The sequence below is a fragment of the Pinus tabuliformis genome, chromosome 9, assembly GCF_031772625.1.
Source record: "Pinus tabuliformis cultivar Carrire ecotype Pingquan chromosome 9, CPIR1, whole genome shotgun sequence".
Classification (NCBI taxonomy): Eukaryota; Viridiplantae; Streptophyta; class Pinopsida; order Pinales; family Pinaceae; genus Pinus; species Pinus tabuliformis.
This window is the reverse complement of record NC_142307.1, coordinates 1,663,216,346-1,663,235,639: the sequence shown is the minus strand read 5'-3', so window position 1 is coordinate 1,663,235,639 and position 19,294 is coordinate 1,663,216,346.

Below are 19,294 nucleotides of genomic sequence, written 5' to 3'. Positions count from 1 at the left end.
AAAATCATGAACAAGAAGAGAAGCATGAGCAGGAAGAGGAAGAAAGGTGGAGTGTAATAGCAGAAGAAATTTCACAGAAACAAATTTAAGAGAAACAACAAAACTAACAATAAGTAAAGGAGGACAGTGAATATATGCAGTGTGATGATATTGCTCAACGAATTGAAGAGTTCATAGAGATAGATGACACAATGATAGAACTGGAGCCACAAAATCAAGATGTCGACCTCATTCCTAGCACACAACAGGCAAGTATTCAGTCTCCACCACCTCCAACAGCATCTTTAGCTCCAGGCGAGGAATGGGGAGTTGGACATGTACAATCTCTCATACCATAAACTCCAGAAGAATATTGTACAAGCATGTAAGAAGCATTTTCTGGACAATATCTCATCTCCTGCATTTATTAGAGAAAGGGTAGTTGTGATCGAAGCCAGGGTAAATCCCAAAGCCATTTCCTCAACAAACTTAATCTCCGTAGGTGAAACAAAGTCAAATACTCAGTATCTGATGGCTGAGAATAAGAATTTGGAAAAGAGCTTGTAGGCTTCTAGGCAAGAAGTTTAATAGCTCGACGTAGTAGCTCGTAATTTGGCTTCCACATAGGTCCATCTGGAGGAAATGAGCGAAGCGATACTTAGTGAAGTATCGACACTTGGAGAGACCATAAAAATATCGATGAATAGCCTATTACGATGAATAACTAAGTTTCTCACCTGCATGGCTCGCAGAAAGAGTGTAGGGGCTTTATCAAAACTCTCATAAATGTACAAGCTAGAATCGTTGCCATGCATGAACAGAAAATATGATACAAAGGGTCATTTCTTGACATGGGTAAGAAAATTAAGCCACATTCACAACTGGAGGAAGAAAGAGTGTGGATGTTGATCCAAAACAACAAAAAACTTGCCTCATTCATCGGTAACATACAGGCCTTGTATGAATAGTTATACAAGAATTATACAACAGTCTGGATTTCTTGGTAAAAAGCCACAGGATCCCATCAATTGCCTCACTCGCTAAATCTGAAGCCCAGGAAGAAGGTTCGGAGGGAGATAAAGGAATAATTGGAGTAGCTGGGATAGATTTGCAAGAAGGAGGACTTGGAGGTGAATAGACAAGACAAGCAAAACTACATTGGTGGCCCTGTCTAAGTGTGGAAAATTTTTTCTATGCTTCTGAAGGAAGTAGAAACTAGTTCCAAGTCGTTTTAACTGGATGCCATGGCAGCTAGAGTCTACCTCAAGCTAGACACTATCACACAGTTTGGGGATATCATTGTGCAATACCAAGCTTGGCAATGATATTTTACTGAGAAAAATCAATTGGAAGTTGTTGATCCTGAGTTCTCCCAAAATCAAGCATGATAATTTTTTTTCTTGTTAGGTTGTCTATTTCGCTCTACCCTATTTTATCTTATATGGGTATGAGTGTAAATTGTAATAATATTTGCAATTAATTTGTAAGTGGAATTCGAAGTGTCAATATTGGAATGTGAGGAGTCATGATGTAATGTAATGCATTATGTTTTAAAGAAGTTGAAGAGCTATGAGGGTAGTCCAAAGGTCACAAAGGGGAGTTGAAGGGTCACCCCCTCTTGCTATAAATAAAACCTCATAACTCATGTAAATGCATTTTGGGAGCCAAGATTTTGGCTACGATTAGGCTTAGAGTCAGGAGCTTGGAAGTTTTGTAAGAGCCTTGGCTTATCCGTAGCATAGAGGAAGTGTGTTTCCTTGGAAGAGCAGCGGATGTTGACTTCACATTCCACTATTTTGGCTAGTAGTCTATCAATGGTGTATGTATGATTGGGACTTTCACTTAATAAAATCTCAGAGCCAAAACGTTTCAATGCATATGTTGTAAATATAGTAGGACTCTCGTTATGTTTGAAATGTATGTTATTTAACTTACACTTATGCTTATGAACTATTTCATTTGCATTGGTACGAATTTGGTTGAATAAGAAATGTTGTATTATTTCATCATTGTTAACTTGTGAACTCTTTATGATATTATATTTTGGTTTCATTATGCTCATGTGTTCCTTTCAAGCTATGTAATATTATAGGATTTTAAGGGGCTCACTTATTTTCCCTTCCATGTGGTAGAACCTTCATGCATCTCACTTGACTCTCTGCAGGGTCACACACTTGTTCTCACCAAAGTCAACATACATCACTCTATGTGTATTTGTAGGCGAGACATATAATTAGCACCCACTGCATTGGCAGCCAGACCATATTCCGGATGGGACTCCTATAGCAAATGGTGTGATTTCTAATTGGAAATTCTGATTGGGGATATCCCCTGAATGTTGGAGGGTCCAAAACCTTCAACATTTATAGTGTTAGAAGGAGGCCCATATGAAAATTTAGCCCCATGAAGTGTGTTTCAACTTGTTTCACTCATTAATGGCTTCCTCCCATACCTTAGCCCCAACATGTTTTTCTAAAACCTCAAAACTAAAAGTGTTGGTGGAAATTATTAATGCTTGTCAAATCTCAAATTCAATTGCGAGGGTGAAATAAGCTTCTTTGAGTATATCACTTGTTTTCTTGAATTGGACATGAAAAATAATATTCATTGCAAGGAAGGTGCTTGTAGGTCATTCACTCTTACATTCATACAACACATTAGGGAATGGAGTTGCACATTTCTTGTGACTTCCATACACTCTTTTGAACATATTACCACAAAAATTTATCATTCCTTTGATAGGTATGATTACAAATCTCTGTTCACGAAAATTATGCGATTGTGAAAACCACTTGATGAATCTCTTGATGATTTTCACTATTGTTTCATTCATTTTTTCTTTGATTTTTTTAAATATGATGTTGATTGGTGTTTAATTAAAGAGAAATTTGAATATCTTGTTGACATTTCTATGGATCCACATGAATATGAATCTTTTGAAAGCCTCCCAACATCCCTCAGTATTAGAGCTTCTAAATTTGCGATGAACGAGGTTGTTTTCCCAGGTAACTATTTGTCTCCTCCTAATAAAGCAAATCTAGTTTTGCAGGTTGACGTAGGAGAAATTTAGAATTCATCCACTGATTTACCACCATATTCTCCCACACCACATACTCATAATTCTAGCGTAAGTTTGAATTTGATGTTTCAAATGAAGTGTTGTCTCCTTGTCCTCCATCCTTTCATTTCTTTGGTCCTCTAGATTGTGAGTTCTTGTGTTTACCTGTTTCAAATGTTTTCATTGATATTCATGAGGACCCATTTCTTAATGGAGTTGGTATTCCGCAAAAAAAAGTTGATATTATTTTCAATGAGTATCTATGGGAGTCGATATCAGAACAATAATCTACAATGAAAGGTGATTATTTTACCTCCGCACCTCTCCCTCATTTTCCTAACATTTGCCAACATTTTGTCACCCTTTTTAAATCTTGCAAAAATTTAGTTACTGATGATTTTATTGCTTCCGATCATTTTCAGAACTCATGGAATGTCAATTTTTCATCACAATGTGGAGAGCAAAAATGTTCTCTTTTTTATCTTGCCAATCTACTGTCTCATCATTGTTGAGAAATAGGGGGTGAAATGTATTGCTTTTAATATTCCCCTCTGTATGATTTGTTAGATCATGACGATGCCTTTGTTTCTAGACTTTAACTTTATGATCATGGTTTTTGTCATCCTTTCACTCATTCTTCTGGTCACAAATCTCATTTTTTCATTGTTGATTTTTATAAGCCATTGGCCTTTAATGATCTATCTTGTGATGATTTGGAACTTCTCGAAGCTGTTGAGGCACTTCAACCTGAGATGATGGTTATGTCTAGTTCTCACAATCTTGAGATTAGTTCCAATTCTAATCAGAATAATGATATATCTTTCAAGGCTCCTCATCACTACTTTGAACAAATTGAAAATCATTCTCTCACAATCTTTGTATCCTCCGTCTGGATTGCACGATCCTATCACTCAGTCATTGGAGGATTCATACCTGGTGAGCATAGTTGAAAAATGGAAATTTTATTCTTTCTTCATGTTCACTTGGTTTCATACTTCAAAAGTTTTTTCTTCCATTTGTTTGAATCACAATGTGTCTGAACACCATAATGCATCTGCAAAATTCTTTACATGTGATTTTCTTTCCTACTTTTATGCATCCATTTTCAAACTTCAAATGCCTTGGTATGTATTTCTTTATCTTTTTTATTTGTTGTGATTGTTGTATATCTTTCTTGATTTGAATTCCCTCGCTTACATAGGAAAACCAATGAGTCAGTGGTTACACTGGAAATATCATTTTACATAGGTATTTCCTATTCTCTATTAGTTTAGGAGTAGGATTAGTATGTTTATTTATTTTATTTTTTTCTTTGATTTAATTTTTGTCTTGCTCCTTTTTCTATCTTTCCATTTATTTTCAGTAGTAGAATAGCTTTGATATGAGATCGTGTTTGGTTCTCGAAGCAATCATGGTGAAGTTAGTGAGGAATTTGTGTTGTTGTTTATGATTGGTTATTCTTTTATTCACTCTCTTTGCATGAATCTTGCATTCTTTCATTCGATGATACTTTGATGGAAAATGCATTATTTTCAAAGAAAACCATAGTGGAATCATGATGCTTGAACCTATAACTAGTACCTCCTACTCTAATTATTCTTTTATTTTTGGTTAATCCTTGTCAGCTATGTCGAGTAGAGCAAGGAGGGGAGGAAAACCTTACCAAGTGTGTGAGAGGTATATATATAAATATCCTTCTCTGAAGGGACAACCTCTTCTGCTCTTAATAAATCGGGTTCCCTCTTCCACCTCACTAAATCGATAAGTTCCTATGCATTATTCTATGAAAAAATAAGATAAAATTAAATGAGAAAATAAAATAAAGTTGAAAGAAGATAAAGGATTCTTGCACAGAGAGGTGAAGAAATCAACTCCTCCAGGGTACTGTCCAGGCTCGCTGGTAGTGGACTAATGTTTGTGTTCCTAAAGTGACTCAGTCGAGGTACTTTCTAGGCATGCTGGAAGCAAAGAAACACTAAAGATGAAAACTAATACTCTAATATTTCTTTTCATTTTTCTATCTATATACTCCTCATCCCCAATCAAAACAACTTAGTTTGACTTGGCTTGGTTAAGTGTGACATCGATGAAGAGAATGGTAGGAACTATATCTCTAACACAAGCTAAGTGAATAAACTATGGTAGTTGATGAACTAAATAATACTTCCTAACGGGTTAGACCTGTTTTTCATGAGACAAGACCCATATAGAGAGCTCAATTTCTACTAGTGTGTCGGCAAGTGTTGTAGCAGCGACAACCACTATCCAAAATGTTTCCTATGATTGGATTTTGGAGCCTTCCATTGTATTGACATGATCTTATCTTCGATTTCCATTAAGTATTCATCATTTAATAAATACTTATCCTTCTATTTTGTACTTTTGTTTGCTTGTTTTCATACTTATCTGATCTTTTTGAGTCACAAGCTAACCTTCTAACTTGACCTCGTGACTATTCTAGGCTTTCCACCAGAAACTCAAAAATCCATGAGGGAAATTTAGCCCTGATGATGGAAATTATACAATCCTAACAGGAAGCTCAAACTTGATCTTCAGAACTGTACATTTATGGATGGCATTCCAACACTAAGCTCAGAAATTGTGCAATCGATTCCTTGAGCTTAGAAATTACGGAATGTACTGAGTCAGAAAGCTACCTAGTTCCCCAGAATTTTGCAGTATTCCTTGGAAGTGTCCATGGCAAGTTTCTTGAAAAAAAAAGAGAAATTTTTTGAAGAAGTAATCCCTAAATAATAGTGATCCATTATTAGTTTCCCGAAGGTGGCATAGTCCCCTATTTTTAGAAATTTCCACGAGGAGTCACTTTTTCCTTGATTATCGAAATGCATGTCATAAACCCTAATCCACCCAAATATATTTAATAGATGCCTTTAGATCTGATTTTTACATTTGATATTCAAGCTCTAGCATTCCCAAAGAGATCAAGGAGCCTTTGGTGAAGTTTGCATCGCCTTTTCGTGTGAGTTTTTCTTTTGTCCTCTTTTGTTTCTTTTTTAGTCGTTTTTTGTTATTTCACTTTCGTGAATGTTGTTTTTCTTGTTTCTCTTCATGGTTTCTGGAATTTTAACTTATATTAGGTTGTAGAAGTGTTGTTTTAGTTTTTCTTTCGCCTTTCGTAAGTGTCACCTTAATTTTCTTGTTTTTTCACACCGACGATCATCGTTTCGAGGAATCTTCTAACATATTCATTTTCCTTCCGTTTGTTAAGTTTCAACACTTGATTCACATTGATATATCCATACTTAGTCTAATCCATGTTTTAACGTGCATTATCTTTTAGATATGTTTGTTTCCCACACATTCACTAGGAAGATCTATAATTCTATTTGCCATGCACTGTATTTCCTAGCTAGGCATTGCATAAGTATAAAGCTTAAGCTAATGTTTGGCCTCTCAGACTAGTCAATGCAAAGTACAGGCTGGACAAACTACACATTGCCTAGTTCCAGAGCTCAGTCCTACCTCCTTGGCCAATGAGACTGCACAATCTGTAGTGTCTCCCTGTCACTTCCCATGCTGCACTGCACATTGTGCAGTATCAACCCTTAGGCTACCTCATTGGCTACTAAGACTACACAATGCACAGTTCCCTTAGCCAATATCGCTCCCTTGCTCATAAAAAATTCACAATATCTCTCATCAGTGCATTGATTTGTTGCATGATCTTTCTTTGAACGTGGATTTGTAAAAGATAATTTATTATTTCTATGAGTTCCTTTTCCTTCACACAGGTACCATAGATGTTGAGCACTTCTCTCCAGAAGTCACTTCTACCATGGCACCCAAGAGAGACACCTTAAAAGATATCACAAAAATAAGTATCGAGGAAGCAGTTGAGACCATGCTAGTAAAATTGTGAGTATACTCAAACATTTAACATGCAAGAAAGTGAATGAAGCTTTTTCAACAAAGAGATTTTAAGGAGATCTAGAGGACCAATAGGTATACATTAATGTCTAGAAATCAGGGCTACACAGGGTTGCATGAAGATATCCAACCTTCCCATGTGAAGATTTCATCAACTCGAATGTTTCACATATTTAGTTGAAGACCGCGACTTAGAGGAGTGACAGCAGATGGAGGCTTGCTACTTTTTTGGCAATAGACTACTAACGTATATAACATTTTCCTAAGCTAGAATAAATCATGCATTCATAATTTTATTCCACCAAAACCTATTTGGACATAAAAGATGTTTTTAAGAGTTAGGTGAAGGAGCCATCAAAATTTCGTCAGACACCCACCAAAACATATAAGACAAGGTCTCTTAGTAGGGTCTACCAACTACTGATCATCTTAGCTTGGATAATATACAATCAACAGAGCATAGAGACATTTCTTTAAGGGTGGGAAATCTTATTGAACTAGGTTGTGAACAAAGGGAAGTCGTTCAGCTGGTCAAACTTATTAGCACAATGGTTAAATATCAATGTAGGTAACGCCCTGAATCCTCCAAAGGGCGGGTACATTTTCTTTATATGTCTTCATATTTATTGGATACAACCTGTGAATATAACACATTCATTGGCATGAATTGGGTCTGGACACCTTGAAACCCTGTTTTGTGTTATCACTTACTACAAAATCATTCGAATGGTGCCAAATGATGTCAAAATAATGAAAATGAGTAGAGGAGATTGTAGTCATTATCCAAGTAGAAAAATTACTCAAATAATACATTAGATCATATCCATTGGAAATTTCTCTTAACAACCTTTCCAATGATATGTGGAAGTCCAAAAATGGACTCCTGGATCAAAAGTTATGGTCTTCTAAGGTTTCAAGGATTGAAGCCTTGTGAAGGCACATCAGAATATCAGAGGTCAGGTAGAGATATTGAAAATTGCATATCGGAGGTTAGTGACATCAAAGATCAATAATCACCCACCAAAGCATCTAGCATATCAATAACCACATGTCGGTGATCAAAGATTGCGTATCAAAGCATCAATCATATCACAACATCAGCAATCACATATCAGATTTGGAAGTGAAACCTTTTAAAAGTTGGTATCAGGGTAGAGTATTGATTGTGTTTAAAACTACCAAGGCACGTTGCTAAAGGTTTACAAAATATTTCATTACAAAAGCAAAGGCTGCCAGGCCCTTTTCTCTCTCATCTAGCAGGAAACGTGGTGGCACAGGATCAAATTTGATATTGAAGCTTGGCGATACATGATTGGCTCCGATAATGATGTGTGTCATAATATGATTGCTTCCGATAAGAAACAGTGGCATATGATGTTAGTATGATGTGGCAGCATAGAAGGACACGTGGTAGGAACTTTTGTCATTTTAAAGGGGTGTACAAGGGATAATATGGGTGGCACGTGTACCACATGGAAGTGATGATGTCATATTAGAAATCAATTATCAAAGCATGAGCATGTCGCAACTCCCATGTCATTTCCCCGATTGGAAACCACCGATGAGAGGCTATTTGATATTTTTCTAGCACGTGGTTAAAGAGGAACTTAAAGAGCCTTTGGCACTAAGCTGTTAACAAAGGAAGGATGGCGCCCGACAGGGCTATAAAGGCCCTTGGGCCTTAAGGCTAAGCGACAGGTCTCGACGCCCAATTTTATTGGATACATTTTTCAAGGGGCTAAACAAAAGGGGCTAAGGAACATTGAAACTTACCTTTTTGTAATGTTTTTAAGAATAAATATCTTGATGAGTAAAAGCTCCAATAGTGTCATACAAAGAGTTATAATAAGGATGAGTCGACAACTGTCTTACAACACACCACAGAGGCCATCACAATTGATCCCTCCCATCTCCAGAAAATGGGGCGTTGAAGTAGTTAAGGTAGAAAATGGTGGGGTAACCGACCGAGTAATGGAAGAGGCACATTGTGGTAGAGACGTGCCTTGATCTAAGGCCATCAAAGGAAGTGGCATGGAGATATTTTTCTATAATCATCATTCATTTTTTTCCCATGCTTTGTTATTCCATTATTTTTTTATTCTGTTATTGTTGTATTTTAAATAAAGGAATCATTATGTTGCAATGATTTTGGCAACAAATGCTTTGTATGCCAAGATGAATATTCGATTAGACATCTAGAACTTGGATAAGATATCCTTGGAACTGTTTCAAACTCTCCCTCTCATTATAAAAGGGGGCAAGAAACACTTAAAGAGGGTTCATAGTTTTTGGAAAGACTTCTCTTAAGGGACCTTTTCCTGGTTTCAAGAAGGCATGTATGAATCTTGATGTATATTTTCTTCTCAGATGGTTGATATGATATTTCTGGTGATTCCAACTTATTCGATTGCAATATGCTCATCTCCCTTTGTATTTTCATATATGTTAAATATTCCTCTCAGATTGCATGTGACGTAGATGCTAGATATATTTCTCATTAGATGTAGATTCATTTCGATCAAGCTTTTGATGGATAATGCTTGTATTAATGTGGAAATTCAGTCTTTAAAAAGCAGTCCATGTCTCAACATTCCATAAGAATTTCCTTACTTTCACTTCTCTCCAAATCTAGATATACATAATTCTTAATGTTTTAGCTCAGTATCATAGATTTCTTCTTTACTGTCTTCTACCATTACAGTTGTCTGAATAATCAATTTGCTGGAAGCTCTCAATATGATTTGGCCACCATTGACCGATGATTATTTCCTATATATTCCTATGTATACGATGGTTCATATATTGTATCTTCATTAATGGCTCCAAATCGATCCTATTTGAATTACTTGTGACAAATTATGATGTTGTAATTATTTAAGATAAATCTAACAACATTAATTAAGATGTCCTAGGTAGTCCTCTCCCATCAACGTAGAGGTTGTCTCTAGTAGTGAAAACATATTTTTGGAGCCATTGTCGAGCAACGAATTACAGAATTTTTCCCCTGGGCACAACATTCATACACTCTTTGATAAGGTGAGAAAAGATGTGTGGGTTGTAGATTTATCACCTTGGCAACCCCAATCATTAATTCATCACCTTGGCTTTTAAGAGGCCCCGTACCTAGTCGTATACCTCTAAATAAAGAACAACATCTGTATCTAAGCCAGGAAGGATAATACCCAGAAGGATTCGGGAGGAAAAATCCACCAATACTGATGCTACTATCTCTTCATTTCCTAAAATATCCTCATCCAGCCCATAGAATTCCATAATTCATTACTCTGATTTTCCTCCTAGAGTCCTCGCAAATCCTTTAGAAAGAGGTCATCTACTCAGTACCACCTCCCTCTAGGTGAAATAAGAATAAGTTTCATCCAAAACCCATTCAATCTCATTTCCTCCCCTCCCTCAAGTTGAGTAGGTAAAATGTATCTTCCAAAGAAGCCCTACCCATAGTGTGAACAATTTCTCATTCCATGGCCAGTCAGTTGTCTTGCAATTGGTCATAGCTCAGAGACCCCTAATAAATCAATACGGGTGATTTTAGGGGCGAATGTTCGCCCTTTGGTGGAATTAAGGGGTTTTAAATTTTTAGTGGGTGATTATTTTGTATCATAGTACACTTTTACAAATCACCTCAAATAGCCCACCTTCTTTTAAGGGAGAGGGTAAAAAAGGTAAATTTAGCCCTTGAAATTAGGAGTTACAACCTTCCATTCGCCCATTTTCAAGAATAGGTTTTATTTAAGTGAATCCATTCGCCCATTTTCAAGAATAGGTTTTATTTAAGTGAATCCTATGGGCCAAAGGCCCAAATACCATATTTATAAAAGAGGTATGGTAAATTAATAAAAATATAAATAAATGAGAAGTATGGTAAATAAATAAATAAAAAATTATATTTACTCCATAAGTCACCTTATATACATGCAAGGGTGTAAACAAATAAAAATATAAGTAAAGTGGAGGTATGGTAAATAAATAAAACGTTTTTTAATACTTACTCAAAAGGTATGGTAAATAAATAAAAATATAAATAAAATAGACGCATGGTAAATAAATAAAACCTCTTTTTATATTTAGTCCATAACCCTCGTTCTATTTATGAAGGCTCAAGAAAGAGGTTTTATTTAAGTGAATCCTATGGTCCAAATACCATATTTGTAAAAGAGGTATCGTAAATTAATAAAAATATAAATAAACGAGAGATATGGTAAACAAATAAACCATTTTTTTTATATTTACTCCATAAGTCATCTTATATTTACGAACACTCAAAAAATGTGTTATATTTAGGTGAAACCTATGGGCAAAATACTATGGGACAAATACCATGGACTATATTGTTATTAATACCATGCAAAAAAACATTATTAACCCTAATATTAGTATTAATAAAAATAAAATTGGCACATGGTATTGACCCATGGTATTCACCAAAATGGCACATGGTATTGACCCATGGTATTCACCTGGAATGTAGCCTATTTAAATGGGGGAATTAAACCAGCACAGATCCATCTTTACTCTAGATCTACTAACCCCCGAAAGGTATCAAATATCGGTAATTTTGATTTCAAAATATATTTTAAAGAAATGCAATGATTTCATTTGCGTATTCAATAAATACAAGATTTTATAATTGAGTAAAATATTCACCATGCCCGGTGAGAGATTCGCCAAAAAATTATATATACATATGATATTATTGATAAAATCGCCTTCCATTTTTCCTATATACCATGGAGATTCGCCCATTTATTATACATGTAAATTTAGGGGGGCTTCTTAAAATTTTCCCTATAAATCAAGCACCACCACCTCTATTCCAGATCGCTGTCCTAGGTTTCCTATTAAATAAATATGCTCCCTTAGACCTGCTTGAACCTTTAATTGTTATGCCATAAGACTATCTGAAGATCCTACCCAGGTTTAATGAAAAAGAGGACATATCAGTGCAGAGACACATAAAACAAATTTGTGCCTTTGCATAAAATTTGAATGTCGAGCACCAGGATGTACTACTGAGGCTCTTCCTCCAATATTTGGATGGGGAAGCCAAGAAATGGTTCAAATCCCTGTTGAATTATTCCATTACCACTTGTGAGGAAATGGAGAATTCTTTTATGTAGAAATGGGAAGAGAAGAGAGATCATGAATACATTTTTACTAAGTTCAATGCTATGAAGAAGAAACTTGATGAGGATATCTTAGATTTCATAAAAAGGTTTAATAAATGTTACAACAACCTACCTTCTAAGATTAAACCTCCACAGACCGTTGCCTGAGTAGTTTTTGTTGGGTGCTTTGAAACAGAGCTTGGCTTCACAGTCAGGGAGAGGAAGTGTCATACCTTGGACCAGATTCAAACTGACTCTCTTGAGGTAGAAGCAAATTTTACATCAGACATAATTCAAGAAGCAGAGATGACCTTGGAGAGAAGAAAAAGGGGAATGTGGAGGTATCTTCCTCAATTCATGGAAGAGAATCCCAAGAAAAAAAGATAGAGGAGATGGATAGGTTGATAAATAACTTATCAAATAAAATAAAAAAATGGAGTTAGAAAATAAAGGGCTTCAACGACGAAACTTCCTGACTAATAATTGATGTTTCAATCCAAAATACAGAAGGCCTTCCCTAAAGATATGGCAAAGGGAGTCTAGCAAATAACACCAATACATCGAACCTACGAGGTGGACTCCTACATCATTTGTTTTCAAAATATATGAGTGGATATCCTGAATTAATACATCGACTCAAGAGCACTGACAACAAGATTTCAAAAGATATTGATTCTATATTGATAGCATCTTGGGAGGATTCATTATTGAGTTTGCAGTAGACCAGTCTTTGTCCTATAGTGAAACAAAACGATGATTATTAAAAGGACCGTGGGGTAAGTATTTAAAATCTTTAAATATTTGGATCATGATGCTTCTATTTGAAAAGAGAGTTTTACGGATGTAGCCAGATTGCTAGTTTTCTTATGCTTGGATGAAAATAGGATAAATATGAGCAAGAGATTGGAATAATGACAAATGGAAAGAGATAAATAATAGATACCAGAAAGGGAGCTCATGGAAAAGACTCGAAGACCTTTGTGGAGACTGAGTATAGTCCTCTTTTGAGTGAGTTTGAAAGTGAAAAAGAAAATAGCCACCCTCATAACCCTGAGGTAACTTCGTCATATTGACCTTGTGATCCTGATAGTTCATAGAATCCATAATCTAGTAATAGACAGGGTTTTTTTGGCTTTTCCCCTCCCCCTTTACCTCCCCCTTATCCCCATACTCCCCCTACCCACATCCCCCTCCCCCTCCAAGAAGAAACATGGATGATGATATTAAGCTACCTATTTTCAAAGGAACTAGATCAGAAGATGCAAAATAGTTTTGGTTTTTATGTGAGGCTATATGAAGTGTGAAGCAGATTAATGATGGAAATATAAAGAAAGAGAAAATAATTACCACGGTCTGACATAGAGAATTAACATGGTATATGAAGTATTCAAGTAATCAAATCAGAACATTTGCAGATGTTAAACCATCGCTGATAAGAGAACTTAAGAAGCCGAAGTTTGATTCGTAGTGCATCATTGAGTTAAAAGAAATTAAATAGAAACCTATTGAGTCTCTTTGGGAATTTGATCATAGATTTAAGGAATTGTTGCATTAAGTGAGCTTAGAAATAGTTATGTAGGAACATCAAGAATGGTTTATAGCTACACTATTACAACATATCAGACTACCATTAATGCAACAAAAGATAACAAATCAAGCCAAAGCTCTATATATCGTGATGAAGTTGGAAGCTTCGCCTATAGGAGATACTAATGCATCAATCCAACAGATTCAGATTTAGTTGGCGAACCTATCCCTGCAAATACAAGATATCAAGAACATGAAATAAGTTAGAGAAGAATTCTCGTGTACGGAGTGCAGATCAGAGGGTCATTGTAAAGAACAATGTTGTACATCTAGGGATTACATGGCTATTGGGGCACCGAATCCCTTGAGTACAGGATCTATCTCATGGTGTGAGATATTTAAAACCAGATGCCAAGATCACTCAGAATAAGTTTACCTCTTACATAAATATGTGCAGACTCCAAGGAACCTATATTGCAAATTCTATAAATCAGGAGGACATGATGAGAATAATTTTCAACCTTATGAACCAATGATGGAGTGCAGTGTTGACACTTATAGAATGAAAGTGGAAGAACTTGGACATGAAGGTAGTCAAAAACGCAATTATTGAGGAGGCTACCAACAAAGAGATCGAGGTACTATAACAGGTTGAGGACATGGAGAGATCATTTTCTATAACTATGGCCAGGAAGGTTATTTTGTGAGAGATTGTTAGAACCCTACAATGACATGTAAGTATTGTAAATCCGTTGACCATGTAATTGAATAATTCCCTATAATTATGGAAAGGATGCAAGAAAAAATGAATCAGCAACCGACACATAATATTCAAATGATGATAGTTGAAAGGAGGACCAATGAACCTCGAATTAGTATTGTCACTAGAAGTAGAGCTTCAACCATAAGTGATAAAGCAGATGAGAATAAAGAATATGAAAGTTAATGCGTTAGAAAAACTATTAAGAAATCTCTTCTTCTTTTTTTTTGTAATCAAAAGGCAAAATAAGTATTTATCGAAGCAAAGCGAAGCTTTATGGATGTTGGAGCTTTAACCTCGAGTGCACAACCAAAGCAGGAAATTGGTTGTGATATGTCATCAACTTCATTATAGAATCAAGCTTTGACACAAAACTGAGCTTCGACATATGATCGGGTTCCGATGCAAGACCAGGGTTCAGTAAATCGAACAAGTATTTTAAAGACTTTATGCAAACTTGTATGAGATTATTGAGAGATCAGAAGGCAGTAGAAGGGTTTCGAGAGTTCATAGATTCCTGTACATCCAAAGAAGCACTGCAAAGTGAGATGCACGTAGTTAATAATTTACATCAACAAAAGAAAACTCGAAGAGAGATGAGGATTAGTGTGCAGATAGGAGTATATGAGATGGATCAAGTTATCTTGGATATGGGATCTGATGCTAATGTCTTAACAAAGAAGACATAGGATTTAAGGGTAAGCCAAGGTTACAATGGTCACCTATTCAATTAAGGATGGAGAATCAGCAAAAGATCTTCCCCTTAGCAATACTACCAAGTGTAACGTGGAAATTGAAGGAGTTCACACTACTGTTGATTTTGAACTAAAAGAGATCATTCATGACATTAACACCTATCCTGAATTTCTTGGACTTGATTGGGTGTTTGAAAATATGGTTATGATTAATATGAAGAAGAGGCAAATGATAATTGAAGGGAATAATATGAGAGTAATTGTTCCCTTGGATCCATCAGAAGGAGTGATATATACAGAACTAGTTAAAGAAGAATATTGCGCAGTTGATATAGATAATATCTATCAGATGACAACAAAGGAATAGGATTGGGTTAACCATACTATAGAAGGAAATTTGACTTGGGAGAATGATAGGTCTTGTACCTACAACTCTGAAGAAGAGTTGGAAAACTCACAAAATAGGTTGCATGATGTATACACAAGGAATTGTGCAAGAATTACCAAATTAGTTTGATGTATGATACCTGAGGTATGTAATATTCCTTCTTATGATGGGTGGGGTGATGTAAATATGCTTCTTGATGATTATGAAGAACAAGTTCCAGAGAATAAAAGATCGTTAGCTTTGTATATAGCCCTAAAAGTTACCCTTGCTAGATGGTGGGGTGTACATAAGAAGAATATAGAAGGCTGGAAGGAATGTCGAAGATTGATGTGGATAAGGTTTGGATAGATAGATATAGAGATATAAATAAAATATGATGGTGAAACTAATCCTAGGAAGCATATCCAACTATGCACTATAGCATGGAAGGAGATTCCACAACACGAATGGATGCATGGCTTTATTCATACATTATAGACAATACCTAAGAACTGATACTTAGAAACAGAGGTTGGATATGGTACAGTAAAGTGGGCAGACATGGTTGATGGAATCATATTAACATTGAGATTTGAGGATGATTTCCCATACATATATTCGGCCCTTCAGATAATTAAGAAGAAGATATTTGAGAATGGAACCCCAGTGACATTGCATCAACCTGATTGGGATGTGCAAATAGAAAATGCACTAGAAGGTTATAAATTTACTGTAGAAGAGGAAGAAGATTCTCACAACATTAACATAGGAGAATCACAAGGATACCGTGAAGTAAATGGGCCTGAGTTAGAGATACCAGATATATCAAAGCTATTGAAGATGAAGAAGGTGAACATAAGATCAGAGAAGGAACATAAGTTTACAACTATAGGAGACTATTGCGATGAAGAGAGAGTCAATAAAGTTACAGAGTTACTTCATGAATACCAAGAACTATTCCCCACCAAGTTTTCAGAGATGAAAGGTATAATAAGAGATCTAGGAGCCATGAAAATTACCCATAGTCCTGATGTGAAGCCAGTCAAGAAAAGACCTTACAAGGTAAACACGATATATAAGGAGAAAGTAAATCTTAATAAGATGATAGTAGCAGGAATTATTCAACCAGTAGAAGAATCATAAAGGGTGAGTCCTATGGTGGTACGAGAGAGGAAGACTCAAGGAAAAATCATGACCTGTGTTAATTTGAGAAAGTTGAATGATGCATGCTTACATGATCCCTTCCCTACCCATTTCATAGATGAAGAGCTAGAAAATGTAGGAGGTTAAGAAGCTTACTCATTTATAGATATATTTTAAGGTTATCATCAAATTAGGATTGCACCTAAATATCGGCATAAGACCACATTTGCTATAAAAAGAGGCTCATATGAATATAAACTAATTCCTTTTGGATTAAAGAATTCCCTTGCTATATTTTCTAGAGTAGTGGTTGCAACTTTTAAGGAATATATCCATAAGTTTTTAGAAGCATACTTTGATGATTGGACATTATTTGGATTTTTAAGCAAGCATGTTGGAAGCTTAAGGCTTATGCTCGACACATGTAGACAATGTTAGATCTCCTTGAACCTAAAGAAGTGCATATTTTGTGTGCCTTTTGGCATATTGTTGTGACTTATTGTTTTCAGGTAAGGACTAATGGTCGACCCTGTTAAGATTGTTATCATTGTGAATCTTCCTCCACCTAAGATACTAACACAACTTCACACTACATTGGGACATACTAGGTATTACAAGAAATTCATCAAGAGGTATGCACAAATCACTATGCCTATGGATAAGTTGTTAAAGAAGGATGTAAATTTTTAGTTGAATGAAGAATGTCATAAGAGCCTCGACATATTGAATGAAAAAAAGGTAGCTGCACCTATATTAGTGTTCTCTGATTGGAATAAGGAATTCCATGTCCATGTGTATGCCTCTTGTATAGCATTGGGAGTAGTATTTGAACAACTTGGTGTAGGAGAAATTGATCATCATATAGATTTTGCAAGTAGAAAGTTATCTAAAGTAGAAAATAACTACACCACTATAGAAAGGGAAGGATTGGCCGATTCACAAAAATTCTGACACTATTTGTTGGGATCACACTTTAGAATGTTTATAGATCATTCTACACTAAAGTATTTGGTTCATAGTCCTATCTTATGAGGAATATTTGCAAATGGTTATTGTTATTCCAGGAATATGACCTTGAAATCATTGTTAAACCAAGAATACTAAATGCAGAACCTGACCATTTTTCAAGATTGGAAACAGGTGAAGAACCAACCACCATACAAGATAATCTCCTTGATGTGCAATTATTTGCAATCGGATTTGCAGATGACCATTTTGCAAATATAATTCAGTTTTTGACCACATTCATGGCTCCTTCAGAGTATACTAAACAACAAAGGAAATAATTAATGGTTAAGGAAACTAACTTTTGATTAATAGCAGGACAATTATATAAAATGGGACTAGATGAAATATTGTGCTGATATGTTCCTAAACATGAAAGATAGATGATTCTAGTAGAAGCTCATGGTGGCATAGTTGGTTGAAACTATGCAGGAAAATCTATTGCATAGAAGATTTTGAAAGTAGAATTGTGGTGGCCTACACTATATTAAGATGCAGAGTATTGTAGAGCATGTGATATGTGTCAAACAACAAGAAAACCTTCAAGAAGAGATGAGATGCCATTGGTACCACAAGTTAAATTGTAGGCCTTTCGTAAGTGCGCTATTGATTTTGTTGGACCCAACAACCCACTTGGAAATAGGACTGGTGCGAGTTAGATAATTACAACAACTAATTATTTGACTGGATGGGCCGAAGAACAACTAGTAAGGGACTGTAGTGCATAGACTGCTACAAAGTTTATTTTTGAGTATATATTTCCTAGATTTGGATGTCCAAATATTGTCTAGAGTTGGATGAAAGCATTTGGTGACAAAATAAGAAAATCTAGCACAAGAAACTAATTTTTTGCTATCTTTGTGTGGAGAGATGCGGACTAGGAAAAAGTCGTTCAGTTGATAGAACAACATGAGGCCATAAAAGTGAAAAAAATACAGCACCTATGGTAGACAAGGCAGCCAGAGATCAGCTTGAAAAATGCTATTTTATCATATGATCATATTATGTATTGTGAAATCCTTAGGATCCCCTGATCCTAAGGATACACTTTTATCTATTTAATCTTTTATGTTATATATAGGGTTGAAACACAATTAGAGACAATTCAGACTTTGATAATGTGTAATTATTCTTTTTTAAAACATATATGTTGTTATCTCAGTGATTCTGTAAGTTTTTACTTGCATTAATGAAAGAAATTTGCGTTTGATACATATTCATATTCTTAGTTCTTATTAAGTAGAGGCTTCTGGCGACTCTGGGCCCGGCCATGAGAAGTGCTACTGCTCCCTTGTTTTATAGTCTTTATATTTATTCTTTATTATTGATTTAATGTGTAGTCATTGATTATTTCATTTATCATAAATATTTGTTATATTGATTCATACTGTTGTTTAATTACATTCAGAGTGAAGCCATGTCACATACTTGAGTAGTGTCTTTATTGGAATGAGTGAATTAGTGTTAATAGCAAATTACTGTTCATTTCAATTGATGTTATCATAGATCTTAGAGATAGCGCTAATTAATTTCCACAGATTGCAATATCAATAATTTTCTATTTAGAAACCCTTTATTTCTATTTTGTGTTCAATTATTATTTGTTGTTCAACTAGCGATTGTCGTTCAATTGTTGTTTGTTGTTGAACTACCGATTGTTGTTCAATTACTGTTGTTGTTCAATTGAGAATTGCAAGTTAGCTTGGATTGCTATAGATTAAAAATGTTGTTCAATAGTTATAGTTTCTT